The sequence below is a fragment of the Oryctolagus cuniculus genome, chromosome 2 (assembly GCF_051225735.1).
Source record: "Oryctolagus cuniculus isolate XC-2025 breed Fujian yellow rabbit chromosome 2, ASM5122573v1, whole genome shotgun sequence".
Classification (NCBI taxonomy): domain Eukaryota; kingdom Metazoa; phylum Chordata; class Mammalia; order Lagomorpha; family Leporidae; genus Oryctolagus; species Oryctolagus cuniculus.
In genome coordinates, this window is record NC_142868.1 from 83057593 (window position 1) to 83072680 (window position 15088).

Here is a 15088-nt window from a genome sequence, read left to right on the forward strand (position 1 = left end):
CTCATTTCTCTTTAAGGAAATAGATTGTGGAGGGGAAGAAGCAGCTCGGCTTCCCTGCTCCAAGCTCCGCATTTGCTCAGAAGTAAAAGTCAATGGCTGACTGTGGAATTCCCTCTCAGCTAAAACTGGCGATTTCTTCCTACCTTGTCGTCGTAAGATGGTGGTTCGCTGCCGGCAGCTGGCTGCACCAAGTGGCTGGCTGCAGCCGTGTCCCTGTGCTCTCTCCTCCTGTCCACAGAATCTCTACTGTTTTTTTTTTTTTTTTTTTTTCAATTCTTTGCCAAAAATTCCCATCAGTCAGACCCCTGGCAATGTGTTCTTTTCAGATCTCAGAGCAGATGAAGTTAGTGTGGCTACACCCTATTCAGCCATCTTGGATCTCTCTCCCCCATAGTCAATGACACAGTAGGTTGTGTAGTACATTCACTGGCTTAGGGTACCTGCAGAGTTCTGAAGTTCTGGCAGCTGTTACGGTGACTAGGAGGGGAGACACGTGCTTTAGGAGAGTGGGCAGGGCTGTGCTGACAGACAGAGCTCCTTTGAGAATGTGTACAGATCACACAGGTGGAAAGAGCCCAGCAGGGTTTAGGCAGACCTCAAGTGGAGATTGAGTGTATGCATATAGTGCGCCCCCTGCAGCTTGCTCTAATTCTTTTTTTCCCTTGTGTCTACCGCGGAATTGCAAACCACACCAGGTTCTGCTTTTCATCCCTCTTGGACGCTGGCATCCTCTCTGTTGGTCTTCTGATTCACTTAGAAATTTGTTCTTAACATCCCTAACTTGAGTGTGGATGTCTCAACCTGTTTTTCTAAATACAAACATCACAATTAATTACCTGATTTCATGACTCCCTACAAAGCCAACTCACTATGAACATGGAATGCCTCCTAGAAACCATGGGGGGGCGTGGCGCTCAGCTGTGCAGCAGGCCTCCGGGGCTGCAGCTTCCTTGTGGTTTCTCCATCAGGCAAAGGACCTCCTTCAATGTATTTTCTATCACTTCAGTGCGATTTTGGCAGGGATGAGCGATAAACACATTTGCTTAGACCACCATCTTTAATGAGTTAAAATACGAGCTTTAAATTTTAAAACATATTGTCAAAAATCAACCTTCCAAAACAAAATTTGCACTCGTTTACGCTTTTATCAACAGCAGATGAGAGTGCCAATTTCCCCATTCCCATGCCAGCTCCGGATGAAAATCTCTCCTTTAAATCTTCCTTAGCGTCACAGATTGAAAAGCTGTTCTCTTGCTTTTTCTTTATTTTTCTTGGGTTGTTGGTGAAGTTAAGTATCTTTTCATCTGTGTAACAACTTCTTAGTTTCTTTTCCTGTCTATTTTATGCTATATCTTCATTGTGCTTTTTTTAAAAAGATTTATTTATTTGCCGGCGCCGCAGCTCAATAGGCTAATCCTCCACCTGCGGCGCCAGCACCCCGGGTTCTAGTCCCGGTTGGGGCGTTGGATCATGTTCCGGTTGCTTCTCTTCCAGTCCAGCTCTCTGCTGTGGCCCGGGAAGGCAGTGGAGGATGGCCCAGGTCCTTGGGCCCTGCACCCCATGGGAGACCAGGAGAAGCACCTGGCTCCTGGCTTCAGATCAGCGCGGTGCGCCTGCCACAGCACGAAGGCCGCGGCAGCCATTGGAGGGTGAACCAACGGTAAAGGAAGACCTTTCTCTCTGTCTCTCTCTCTCACTGTCCACTCTGCCTGTCAAAAAAAAATTTATTTATTTATTTGAAAGTCATAGTTACACAGAAAGAGGAGAGGCAGAGAGAGAGAGAGAGGTCTTCATCCTCTGGTTCACTCCCCAATTGGCTGCAACAGCCGGAGCTGTACCAATCCGGAGCCAGGAGCTTCTTCTGGGTCTTCCACGTGGTTTCAGGGGTCCAAACACCTGGGCCATCTTCCACTGCTTTCCCAGGCCACAGAAGAGAGTTGATAGCAAGGGGAGCAGCCGGGACTCAAACCAGTGCCCATATGAAATGCCGACCCTGCAGGAGGTGGTTTTACCCGCTATGCTGCAACGCCAGTCCCTCATGTACTTTCTACTGAGGTGTTTGTTCATTTTTATTGATTTGAGATAGTTATACATTTAAATATAGTATGATATTTTTGCATATATTGAGTGCTTTTTTCTCACATTGTCATTTGTATTTTATTTTTATGTATGGCATATTTTTCTCTAGAGTTTAAAAGTAAGTTTTGTAGTCCAGCCTGTCAATTTTTTATAGTTTCTAATTTTAGTGTATAGCTTAGAATATTCCTTTATCCTATTTTCTTTTGAATTTTTGTTTCTTGATGTAGATGCTCAATTGCTTTTTTTCTTGCTTGTTGATGTAATTATTTATGGATTTTATTTTTTTCTCTAAATTTAGTTTTTTTTATATCCTGAAAGTTTTGATATGTAGAGTATCTTACTGCTATTCTAAGTAATAATAACTTCAGTCTTAATTTCTATTTTATGCAAGAGATATTTAAAGATGTCATTTATTATTTCCAGGAAATTACTTTCTTTAAAATTATTTTTTGATGATAACTTCTATTTTAAATTTTATTTTGGCCAGGGATTTCTATGTTGTGAAATATATTATTTGTTAACTATATGATCTCTTAGTCCCCATGGGTTGCAGTTATTCCTGAAAACTCATTTTTGTTGTTGTCTTTTTTATTTGGATTTTTTTTATTATTATTATTTGACAGAGTTAGACAATGAGAGAGAGACAGAGAAAGGTCTTCCTTCCGTTGGTTCACCCAACGGATGGCCGCTATAGCCGGCACACTACGCCAATCCTTCCATCCGCTGGTTCACTCCCCAGATGGCTGCAACATCTGGAGCTATGCTGATCCGAAGCCAGGAGCCAGGAGCTTCTTCCGGGTCTCCCATGCAGGTGCAGGGGCCCAAGGACTTGGGCCATCTTCTACTGCTTTCCCAGGCCATAGCAGAGAGCTGGATCAGAAGTGTAGCAGCCAGGACTTGAACCGGTGCCCATATGGGATACCGCCACTACAGGCAGTGGCTTTACCGGCTATGCCACAGCGCCGGCCCCGAAAGACTCATTCTTAACTACCCTCCTGAGATCACTCATGCACATCACTATACTTACAGATCAGGTCTTTCTCAACCTCACCTGAACTACTGTAATCTGACTCTTACTGGGTTCTCTCTCTTCTGAAGGCCTCTTCCTTTCCATTTCCCTTCCACTTCTGGAAACATGTATGAAATCCTTCAAAATTAATATTTAAAAAATTTTATGTATTTGACAGAAAGAGAAGTTGAAGAGAGAGAGAGTGAGAGAGAGAGAAAGAGAAATTCTCATTCACTGGTTAACTCCCCAAATGCCCACAGTGACTGGGTGTGGGCTGGGCCAGGCTGAGTCAGTAGGCAGGAACTCAGACTAGGACTCCCAAGTGGGTAGCGGGACTCAGTTACTTGGGCCACCACCACAGCTCTTCAGTTTGCATAAGCAGGAAGCTGGAGCCAGGTATTAAACCCAGTTGTTCCAAAATGGGATGTAGGCATCTTAACCAGTATCTTAACTACTAGGTTAAACACCAGCTCCTGTAATTTTTGGGGGTATGTAGATATTGGTCTTTGAGCATTTCAGAGTCATTACAGATCTAAACCATCACTAAAGGACAGGATATCCAGATCTAGAGCTAGGCCTGGAAGCTAGTCCAGGCCCTCCAGTAATGATAATCAGCATCCCTGGAAGGGTGGGAAAACATCCAGCTTGTAGGGAAATAATTTTTTTATTTGACAGGTTATAGACAGTGAGAGTGAGAGAGAGAGAAAGGTCTTCCTTCTGTTGGTTCACCCCCAAAATGGCTGCTACAGCCGGCGCTGTGCTGATCCGAAGCCAGGAGCCAGGTGCTTCCTCCTGGTCTCCCATGGGATGCAGGGCCCAAGGACTTGGGCCATCCTCCACTGCCCTCCCGGGCCAGAGCAGAGAGCTGGACTGGAAGAGGAGCAACCAGGACTAGAACCCAGGGCCCATATGGGATGCCGGTGCTGCAAGGCAGAGGATTAACAAGTGAGCCACAGTGCCAGCCCCTGAGAAATAAAATTTTTAAGGGATTCAAGAGATCCAGAAAATCCAGCAAGATTGATCTCAAGGTAGTCTAAAGCAGGGTAGCCAGTGCTTTGTGAAGCTTGGAAATACGTAAAGGTGACTTCTGGGAGCAACGAAAACCAGACTGGGAGCCGGAGGTATCAACCACTAGAATCAACATGCAGAATTCAATCCTACAAACAGTGTCACCCTGGAAAGGTCACCAAGATTAGAACCAGAAATGTGGAACAAGACAGATGGATGCTGGCACAGTAACTTAAGTAGAGTCTCAGAGATGCAAAATACTAGACGTGATGATGTGAAACACAGTGCTTTGGGTTAGGATTCCTGCAGCGCTTTCTTTCTGAATTAGAATTAATGCTACGGATAAAGCACCACCCGATGTAGGGCAAGGAAGTGGCGGCAGGAAAGAGAGTTACTAGACATAATCTGATGTAACATATGAAAAACTCAGTTATCCCAATATAAATCTCCCTCTGTAACGGTTGCTGTACTAAATAACTATATGTTGAATTCACACATTGAAATAAATTAACAATAGAACAGATAAACTTATATTATGAGTGTACCAAAATATAATTATTGCTATAGCTTCCACTTTACTAGAATATTTCTATGTAGATGTAGAAAACAATGAATAAAAATCCCAGGGCTACAGATACTGTAAGACCTCAATAAATATTTTTAAATTAATGAAAGAGTAAATGAGTCAAAAATGGGAGGAGAAAAAAGGAGCACTCATTAGTTGGGAGGTAGAAAAGTATAATGCATTTATACCACGGTCACTAAAAACACACCGATCTTTTTCTACTTACTCATATTGAAGGATTTTTATGATATTTTGAAATCCCCAAACAAGAATAATGAACTTCTATCTATCCATTGTTCAGCATTGGTAATTACCAGCATTCTGCGATTCTTATTTCATCTGTGTCTTTCTTTTGTTCATGTTATATTTGAGGAGCTAAACACATAGTATCTTCCAATATTTATTTATTTATTTATTTATTATTTTTAAAAGATTTAATTATTTATTTGAAAGTCAGAATTACACAGAGAAGGAGAGGCAGAGAGAGAGAGAGAGAGAGAGAGAGATATTTCATCCACTGTTTCACTCCCCAGATGGCCGTAACTGGTGGAGCTGCACCAATGCAAAGCCGGAGGCAGGAGCTTCTTCCGGGTCTCCCACATGGGTGCAGGGGCCCAAGGACCTGGACCTTCTTCCACTGCTTTCCCAGGCCATAGCAGAGAGCTGGATTGGAAGTGGAGCAGCCAGGACTTGAACCGGTGCCCATATGGGATGCCAGCACTGCAGGCAGCAGCTTTACCTGCTACGCTTCAGCGCTGGCCTCCCAATATTTATTTAAAAAGTAACTGTGTGTGCGTATGTGTGGCCATGCTTGTGAGTATCACACTTAATAAGAGATCTGGAAGAAAACACATCAGACTGTTTAGGTGATAAACCATACTGCATGGGAATGAGGTTGATAAGAGTAGGATAGGTAGGTAAGATTTTAATTTTTATACATATACCTGTGTTGTTGGAACATTTTAAAAAATAATACCATGAATTGCTTCTCCAACTGCAGGGGATATAAAACATTACCTGTATCCTTTTAGAGTTTTAAACTGAACCTGAGATTAACAGGTTAACAGATCAACAAGAGAAAAGCATAAAGATTTTTTTTTAAAAAAAAGATTCATTTATTTATTTGAAAGGCAGCATAACAGAAAAAGAAGGAGAGATCCAGAGAAGAGAGAGAGATCTTCCGTCCAGTGATTCAGTTCGGAGAAGGCTCCAATGGCTGAGACTGGGCTCCACCAAAGCCAGGAGCCTCCTGTGTCAGTTGCAGGGCCCAGGCATTAAGGCTATCTTCCCCAGCTTTCCCAGGAGCATTACCAGTGAGCTGGATGGGAAGTGGAGCAGTTGGAACCAAACCCGAGTTTGTATGGGATGCCGGCATCTCAGGCTGTGGCTTAAACTTCAGTGGCACAACCCAGGCCCCAAGCATGCAGCTTCTGTTTCTTTCTTTTTCTTTTTCTTTTTCTTTTTTTTACAGGCAGAGTGGATAGTGAGAGAGAGAGACAGAGAGAAAGGTCTTCCTTTTTGCCGTTGGTTCACCCTTCAATGGCCACCGCGGCCGGTGCGCTGCGGCCGGCGCACCACGCTGATCCAAAGGCAGGAGCCAGGTGCTTCTCCTGGTCTCCCATGGGGTGCAGGGCCCAAGCACTTGGGCCATCCTCCACTGCCCTCCTGGGCTACAGCAGAGAGCTGGCCTGGAAGAGGGGCAACCGGGACAGAATCCTGCGCCCCGACAGGGACTAGAACCTGGTGTGCCAGTGCCGCTAGGCAGAGGATTAGTCTATTGAGCCGCGGTGCCGGCTCGCATTGTTTTCTTTATACTCTTTGTATTAAATTTATGCATCTGAATACAGATTGAAAAATGGTGGCCCTTCTTATCAGTCTATGAGGTTATGAGGTCTTTTCAAGCAGTCGTCAGATGAAGCTATTGCTTTTTAAAAACATCATAAGAACTTTATCTTATGAATATCATTGTGTTTTGATATCTAACATGGCCCCTAATGTATGTAATATAGACAGATAGCTATAGATCAAAAAGGTTTGAATTGGCCAGAGCTGCAGCTCACTTGGCTAATCTTCCGCCTGCGGCGCCGGCATCCCATATGGGCCCTGGGTTCTAGTCCTGGTTGCTCCTCTTCCAGTCCAGCTCTCTGCTCTGGCCCGGGAGGGCAGTGGAGGATGGCCAAAGTGCTTGGGCCCTGCATCCACATGGGAGACCAGTAGGAAGCACCTGGCTCCTGGTTTCGGATTAGCACAGCGCGCCAGTCATAGGGGCCATTGGAGGGTGAACCAATGGCTAAGGAAGACCTTTCTCTCTGTCTCTCTCTCTCACTGTCCACTCTGCCTGTCAAAAAAAAAAAATGGTTTGAGTTAATTTTAATTGTACACATACTAATTTCAAAAATTCTCATGTGTTAGCTGTAAGCCCAGCTCCACAGAAAGAAAGGCCCAAATGAATGTGACTATTAATGATATGCAAAATGCTATCCTCTGTGTGAAGTACTTGATTTTTAGTCATAACTGGCTGTCAGATGTTTGGCAAGAATCTTACCCTCTTGATTTTTTTCTTGTCTTTAAAAAGAAGGTCTCATCTGCTGTTGTTCTTGTTTTACCCTCCGGGGTGCAACTCAAAGAAAAAGTTGAGAACCAATGGAAAAGATGATCTTTAAGATTTCTTTAAGAGGTGAGCAGTATACCTAGTAATTAACACATTGGTTAGGGTGTCCACAGCCCTTAACAGAGTACTTGGGTTGGGGTCCAGGCTCTTGCTGTTCACACCAGCTTCTGCCAATGCATATCCCTGCAGGCAGCAGTGCTGGGTCCCTAAGCCTACATGGGAGACCTGGATTGAGTTCCCATCTCCCAACTTTGGTCAAGCCCATGCTTGTCCATTGCTAGCATTTGGAGTGTGAATGAGCAGATGGATGCTCTCATTCTCTCTCTGTCTTTTTGCCTCTGGAATATATGAACAAAAATTTGGGGGAAAAAAGGAGGTTCCTTTAAATTCCAACATTCTTTCACTCACGTGTCATAATTTACAATCAGAGCTACATGACATGCTGGGACATTCTAATTCATAGAAGCCAGGGCCAGAGAATGGCAGTGCCATGGAGAAACCAGCAGGCACACCGACTCTCCCTTAGGAAAGAGTGTGCAGACAAGTCAGCAAGTCCCTGGGGATGTGGCAAACTCTGGATGCATCTAGGTCAGCAGTACTCTGCAAGAGGGGCAGGTCACTGGATATCTAATGCAACAGCAGTGGGCACAGCTTGTGTGCAGGGTTTCCAGAGAGTGGCGATTCCAGGCGTCAGGTGGGTTTCCAGGATCATAAATCTGGGAGGACCATCCAAGGAGAGCTACTGGAGGAATACCAAGAGTTGGGGAACTCAGTGGAGGGTATCTGGATTATAGTCTCCCACGCTGGGATTCAGGGCCAAGGTTGATTTTCACTGGGAAATCTGCATGGGGCAGGTAGCTCTGGCAGATCAATTGGACAGACTGACTGAGATACGTGAGTGCTGTGTGTTTGCTGAAGTAGAACACAGATAGGCTGCCTCTCAGGTCTCACGCAGACATCACAGGCTTGCTTCACCAGGGGTGTTAAATTGTTTCCATAGCCCACACACAAGTGGGGAAAGCATCTTATTTCTTGCAAGACTGGGTTTTTAATGGGTTTAAGAAATGGGCAGGGCTGAGTCTGCAAAGGGTTAGGACACAAGTGAGTGGCGAGTGACAGCCAGCGGTGGAAGAGGGAGTAGTGTTCTCTGCTGCCATTGCAGAACCTGGAACAAGGACTCAAGAGCAGAGTCATGGGAGGCAGACCTGACTCTCCATAGAGAAGGAGGTTCTGTTCGGCTGGCGCCATGGCTCACTAGGCTAATCCTCTGCCTGTGGCGCCGGCACCCTGGGTTCTAGTCCTGGTTGGGGCGCCGGATTCTGTCCCGGTTGCTCCTCTTCCAGTCCAGCTCTCTGCTGTGGCCCACGAAGGCAGTGGAGGATGGCCCAAGTGCTTGGGCCCTGCACCTGCATGGGAGACCAGGAGGAAGCACCTGGCTCCTGGCTTCGGATCGGCGCAGCGCCGGCAGTAGCGGCCATTTCGGGGGTGAACCAACAGAAGGAAGACCTTTCTCTCTGCATCTCTCTCTCTCTGTCTAACCCTGCCTTTCAAAAAAAAAAAAAAAAGGGTTCTGTTCAATAGGGCTGTCTGAAAACGAATTCCTCATCAATGAAATATTATGACTCCGTGAAGATCCATCTTGTGTTGAGTGGGAAATTGGAGTAGAAAATCAGACAGAGCTGGATCAACTGGGATCTTAATTTTTACACCGTTCTGTCTCCTTTTATTTATTTATTTTCATTTTATTTGAAAGGCAAAGCTAGAGTGAGAGCGAGAGTGAGAGAGAGAGCAAGAGCGAGAGATCTTCCATCTGCTGGTTCACACACCAAATGCCTACAACAACCAGGGTGGATCCAGGCTGAAGTCAGGAGCTGGGAACTAAGTCCCAAGTACTTGAGCCATCACCTGCTGCCTCCCAGGGAGTGCATTAGCAGGAAGGTGGAATTGGAAGTGGAGCCAGGGCTCGAACCAGGCATTTCAATATGGGATGTGGGCTTCCCAAGTGACATCTTAACTGCTGTGCCAAACACCCGCCCCTGGCTCCTTTTAATGAACTAAATTCACCCACATAGGATGTACGAGGAATGGGTAAAAACCAGCTTCAGGATTTGGCCTCTACTATGAATATGAATATGATTAACTCAGATGACTTCCATTTTGCTTGGCCAATAATATGAAAAGGCCAAGGTCACCTCCAGTGATTTCTTCCTTCCCCTTTGCTCCTTAAATTCTGATTTTTGCCGTCAGTGTCACTGACTAGATAGCCCGTTTTAGATACGAAACAGGGCACAGTGCACAAGCTCAGCACTTGCTGGACGCAATTCTGATACTGCTCTCCTACAGCCCATATATTATTATCTAATGGAACGCTGCCTACTTCCTATGGGACAGACTAGATGGGGTGGTTTTCAATGCAGTCGTACTGCCGAGACAGGGGCACACCCAGTCCTCCGCTGCCACATCCTTTTGTGCAGATTTGAAATGAGGCAGGGAAGTGACCTGAGCTAACTGTGCTGCTCAAGCTGCGCTTTTCAAGAAGAGAGCATTTGAGGACAAAAATTAAATTAAAGGAGTAGGGAGAGGGAAATGAGATGAGGTTATTTTTGAGCAGTGCCTGTCTACGGACTCGGAAAGCGAGGTGACTGTCATGGATCTGAGTTCCCAGAAGATCCTCTGTCAAGGATTCATGTGCAAGTAATTTATGAAAGAAGTGCTTCCAGCAAAAACTGGCGAGGAGGGAGGGCACACAGGCCAGGGAAAGGAGAGGAGCTGAGCAGCCATCAGCGTTCGGGTGCCATGTTCACTTTTTTTTTTTTTTTAAGATTTATTTATTAATTTGAAGGCAGAGGCAGAGAGAGAGGGAGAGAGAGAGAGAGAGAGAGAGAGAGAGAGAGGTCTTCCATCACTGGTTCACTCCCCCAGATGGCTGCAACAGCCGGAGCTGCACTGATCCAAAGCCAGGAGCCAGGAGCTTCTTCCTGGTCTCCCATGTGGTACAGGGGCCCAAGGACTTGGGCCATCCCCTGCTGCTTTCCCAGGCCATAGCAGAGAGCTGGATCAGTAGTGGGGCAGCCAGGTCTCGAACCGGCTTCCATATGGGATGCCGGCACTGCAAGTGGTGGCTTTACTTGCTACTCCACAGCGCTAGCCCCCATGTTAACATTTTTATTGCTGTATACCACCAACTTAATGGCTCGAACAATGGTTTCCTCAGGTTCTGTAAGTCTGAAGTCTGGGCACCTGTAACTGAGGGCTCTGCTCAGGGCTGCAGGGGCCAGGGTGACATCTGGGATGCAGTCTGATTTGAGGCTCAGGGTCCTGCTCCAAGCTCACATGGCTCACATTGGCAGAATCTACTTCTTGCAGCTGCTCGAAACTCATGGTGGCTCGCTTCTTCTGGGTGGCCAGAGAGCATCTCCTCGATCTTGGGGGAGACTTAAGCCTGTTTTGTTTTTTTTAAAAAGTATTTATTTATTTTATTATTTATTTGAGAGGCAGAGAGACAGGAAGAGATCTCCCACCTGCTACTTCACTCCCCAAATGCTCACAGCAGCTGAAGCCAGGAGCTTAAAATTGAATTCAGGTCTCCTTTATGGGTTCCAAGCAACCAAGTATTTCCATCATCACCGATGCCTCCTGGGATATGAATTAGGAGAAACCTGGAATGGAGAGTGGGGCCAGGACTTGAACCCAGACACTTCAATATGGGAGGTAGGTGTCCCAAACAGTGTCTAACTGTTGTGCTAATGCCTGCCCCCAAGTCCTCTTCTAAAGACTCCCCTGATGGCATTTGGCCCACTCAGTGTTGTTGTTGTTGTTTTCTTTAATAAACTCAAAGTTAACTTTAGGGAACTTACATCTACGAAATCCTTTCCCTTCGCCACATAATATGGCATAATCACGGCGGTGATGCTATGGCCTATTTGCATGCCCTGCATACACTCAAGTGGAGGCCGTTATGTAAGAATGTGGGTTATTGGCTGCCGTCTTGGAATTCTGTCTATTCAGGGATATTATAATCCTCATTATGATTCCCATAGGGAGCTATGAAGTGCAAATTATACCTCACAATTCTGGAAACCTGAGGCCAGGCAACGTGGATTTCATGTTCTCTCTGTCAGTCCCCAGCCAAGTTTCTCCAAGGGAAATAAACTTGCAGGCACGTTAGGCTCTCCACAAGTATGGACAGAGGCTCTGATAGTTTTTTTTTTTTTTTTTTGACAGGCAGAGTGGACAGTGAGAGAGAGAGAGACAGAGAGAAAGGTCTTCCTTTGCCGTTGGTTCACCCTCTAATGGCTGCCACAGGTGGTGTGCTGCGGCCAGCACATTGCGCTGATCCGAAGGCAGGAGCCAGGTACTTCTCCTGGTCTCCCATGGGGTGCAGGGCCCAAGCACTTGGGCCATCCTCCACTGCACTCCCTGGCCACAGCAGAGAGCTGGCCTGGAAGAGGGGCAACCGGGACAGAATCCGGCGCCCCGACTGGGACTAGAACCTGGTGTGCCGGCGCTGCAAGGCAGAGGATTAGCCTAGTGAGCCACGGCGCCGGTCTCTGATAGTTCTTAAGCAGTTGTATGAAGAAAGTTGCAGGTTCAGGCCATTGCAAACAAAAGGAGAGCCGGGCATTTGGCCTAACGGTGAAGATGCACCTGTTCCACATTGGAGCACGTGGGTTTGACTCCAACTCCCACTCCTGACTCCAGATTCTTCCTAAGCAGAGGCATTGGTGACGGCTTAAGTTGTTGTGCTCCTTTCATCCACCGTGGGAGACCTGGATTGAATTCCTGGCTCCCAGCTTCAACCTTGGTCTGGCCTAGGACTGCTGCAGGCATTTCTCTGTTTCTGCCTCTCAACTAAAAAAAATTTTTTTAAAGGACTTTTAAGATGAGGGAAGAGAATTCAGGATGAATTAAGGAGTTGTTGGTAAGCTGGGTAAATCACTAGCAATATAGTCAGTACGGCCGTTCAGTTCTAATACCTAGAGCCACCTGGGTCTCAGTTTAAGGTCACTTCATTCTGTCACAGCTCCTTCAAGGTGATAGTTGACCACATTTCTGGAGGGACAACTTACGAAGTTTAACTGATGAAGTCAGTAAAAGCTCCCATTGCTGAAGCTGGTCTTGAGGTCATAACTGACCTGATACTTACTGTCACCCTCCTTCTCTGCTGTCCATTACTTTCTCACCATGAGTGAGGATTTCTGCTGGTCTGCATGGTTTCCCTGTTGAGGGGACCCAGGAGGCCTGAACCCTGGTCACCAGGCCCATATCCACCCATCTTCGCTGCAATTGTATACTCAGATTTAAAGTTGGGGATAAGAACACCATACTGCCCTATTGTATCCTGGGAGTCCCAAAGATATTCTGCTTGCTATGTTCTGGGGCAGCAGCTCCACTTCCTTGTGACAAAGGGAAGTAACTCCTTTATTTGGCTTTTATTCTACAGGAAAAAGGAGCAGTCCAGGACCAGGTAGCAGCTGTAATTTTATGTTTATTAAGACTGTTTTTAAAAATTTTTTTATTTATTTATTTTTGACAGACAGAATTAGGCAGTGAGAGAGAGAGACAGAGAGAAAGGTCTTCCCTCTGTTGGTTCACCCCCTAAATGGCTGCTACGGCCAGAGCACTGTGCCGATCTGAAGCCAGGAGCCAGGTGCCACCTCCTGGACTCCCATGCGGGTGCAGGGCCCAAGCACTTGGGCCATCCTCCACTGCCTTCCCGGGCCACAGCAGAGAGCTGGACTGGAAGAGGAGCAACTGGGACAGAATCCGGCACCCCAATCGGGACTAGAACCTGGGGTGCCAGTGCCACAGGTGGAGGATTAGCCAAGTGAGCCGCGGTGCCGGCTCTATTAAGACTGTTATGAAGTCCTGTGATTTCCACTCTGGCAACTAAGATGTCTAGAGTCATAGAATCTGAACTTGTAGAGCACGGAAGAATAAATTTCCCAAGGGGAGTCACTAGATGGGAGAGCAGTCCTACTTCTATTTCCACTGCTGGGTTTCTAGGCTCCTGTGCTCTACCTATGGGGCACATAGAACCCTGCAGGATTTGTTAGTTTAAGGACAATGCCTGTCCTCACACAGCTGCACCGTAAGGACATCCCAATGCTCTATCAGACCTGCCAGGCCTGCCTGGGGTACGACCTGTGGATCTTGCGGCCAGGGGCCCAACCTGTGACTTCTTTATCTGTGGCTTTATTATGAGAGATTCACAAGGTATTGTGGTCAAGGAAATGAGGCCCAAAGAATGCGTCAGTCTCAGGCAATGTCAATCACTGCCTTTTCTCTGATGAAGTGATCCGCTTGCCACCGTGGAGATGGTCGGTCTCCTAGAGAGAAGTACCAGATTGAGAGTTCAGTGTCCGTCCCTGCTGTAGATAGACCAGGCATTCAGCAGAAATAATAGCTAAACTGATCTTGACGAGAACAATTCTTGTTGTTGAGCCCATCTGTGCTAAGTGCATCTTTGTTAAGGCACAGGTAGCCAGAGGCTGTCTGGACAAGTCCTTAGTTATTTAATTCTTCCTCCACAATGAATCCTCTCTGGTGGGCTCCTTGTACTTTGAGTCCACTCCTATAGGAACCCAAAGTGTCATGTTCCTACTCTTCAGATCTCTGACAAACCAACAGAACTACTCATATTCACCTGTCCATGAGCAGCACTGAACCAGGAGGTGGTGGTGGAATTGTCCATCCCTGTTTAGGCAAGACATGTGTCCCTTGTCTGTAGAGAATTTACAAACAACAATAAAAGCTCTGGGGCAGGTACTTGGTTTAGTGGTTAAGGCATTAGTTGGGATGCCTGCGCCTCAAATCTGAGTACCTGGGTTTGAGTTCTAGCTCTGCTTCTGATTCCAACTTCCCTGCTAATGCACACCCTGGGAGGCAGTAGGTGATGCCTCAAGAACTTGGGTCCCTTCCACACATGTGGGAGACCTGGATTGAGTTTCTGGCTCTGGCGTTGGCCTGTCCCATCCCTGGCTGCTGTGGCTTTTGACAAGTGGGTCAGGAGATGGGAGATTGTTCCCTCTTTCTTTCTCCCAAATAAATAAAAGAAATAAATACTAAAAACAATAAAAGCCTGGGAGTCATCTGCCTTTTATTATTAATGTACAGTGGTAGTCCTAAACAATGTGAGTGTTCCTCCTAACAGGAGTGGACTGTTCCCACTGCCCTATCCCAAACTTGGTGGCTCTCTGCCCAAGAGTTCACAACGACTTTATTTCAGATCAGTTCTCTTTCTGCACAAAGTGGATGATCCCATGGACTTCCTAAAATTCAGTCCATTGGGAAGGATGTCCTCCACCATTGTCTTTCAGGGCCACTCTCAGATGGGTGTGTAGTGTACCCTAGTCAATTTGTGTGTTCATCTCTGAACCACTCCAACCTTGCCAACCATGATAGTAATTGAATTCCCCTTGCCTCTCTGGTGTTCAAGAGCTACCACTTAGCTTGCTTCGTTCTATCATTCTCATTGTCCTCGGGGAAAACAGTTCTGTAATGGCGTCTGGGGCTGTTTGCCCTGGGTGATGGAGGAGCCCACAATGGAGTGTCTCATGGGTGCTGTGTCTGCTCTTCAGTGTATTCCTTATGGTATGTTATGGATTGACCGAGACTTGACTCCCAGATGTGTGCAGACATTTAAACCCCAAAGTCTTATGTTAGCAGTTAATGAATTAAATGGTGCATTGAAGGTGAGACTCGATTGATTATGGCTTCTGATAAGTGGGCCTAGTGGGAGGTCTTTGGGTCCCTGGGGGCTTACCCTTGGAAGGTAGCTCTCAGGGATGGTTATGTGGGCCGAGTGTGCTTTTTG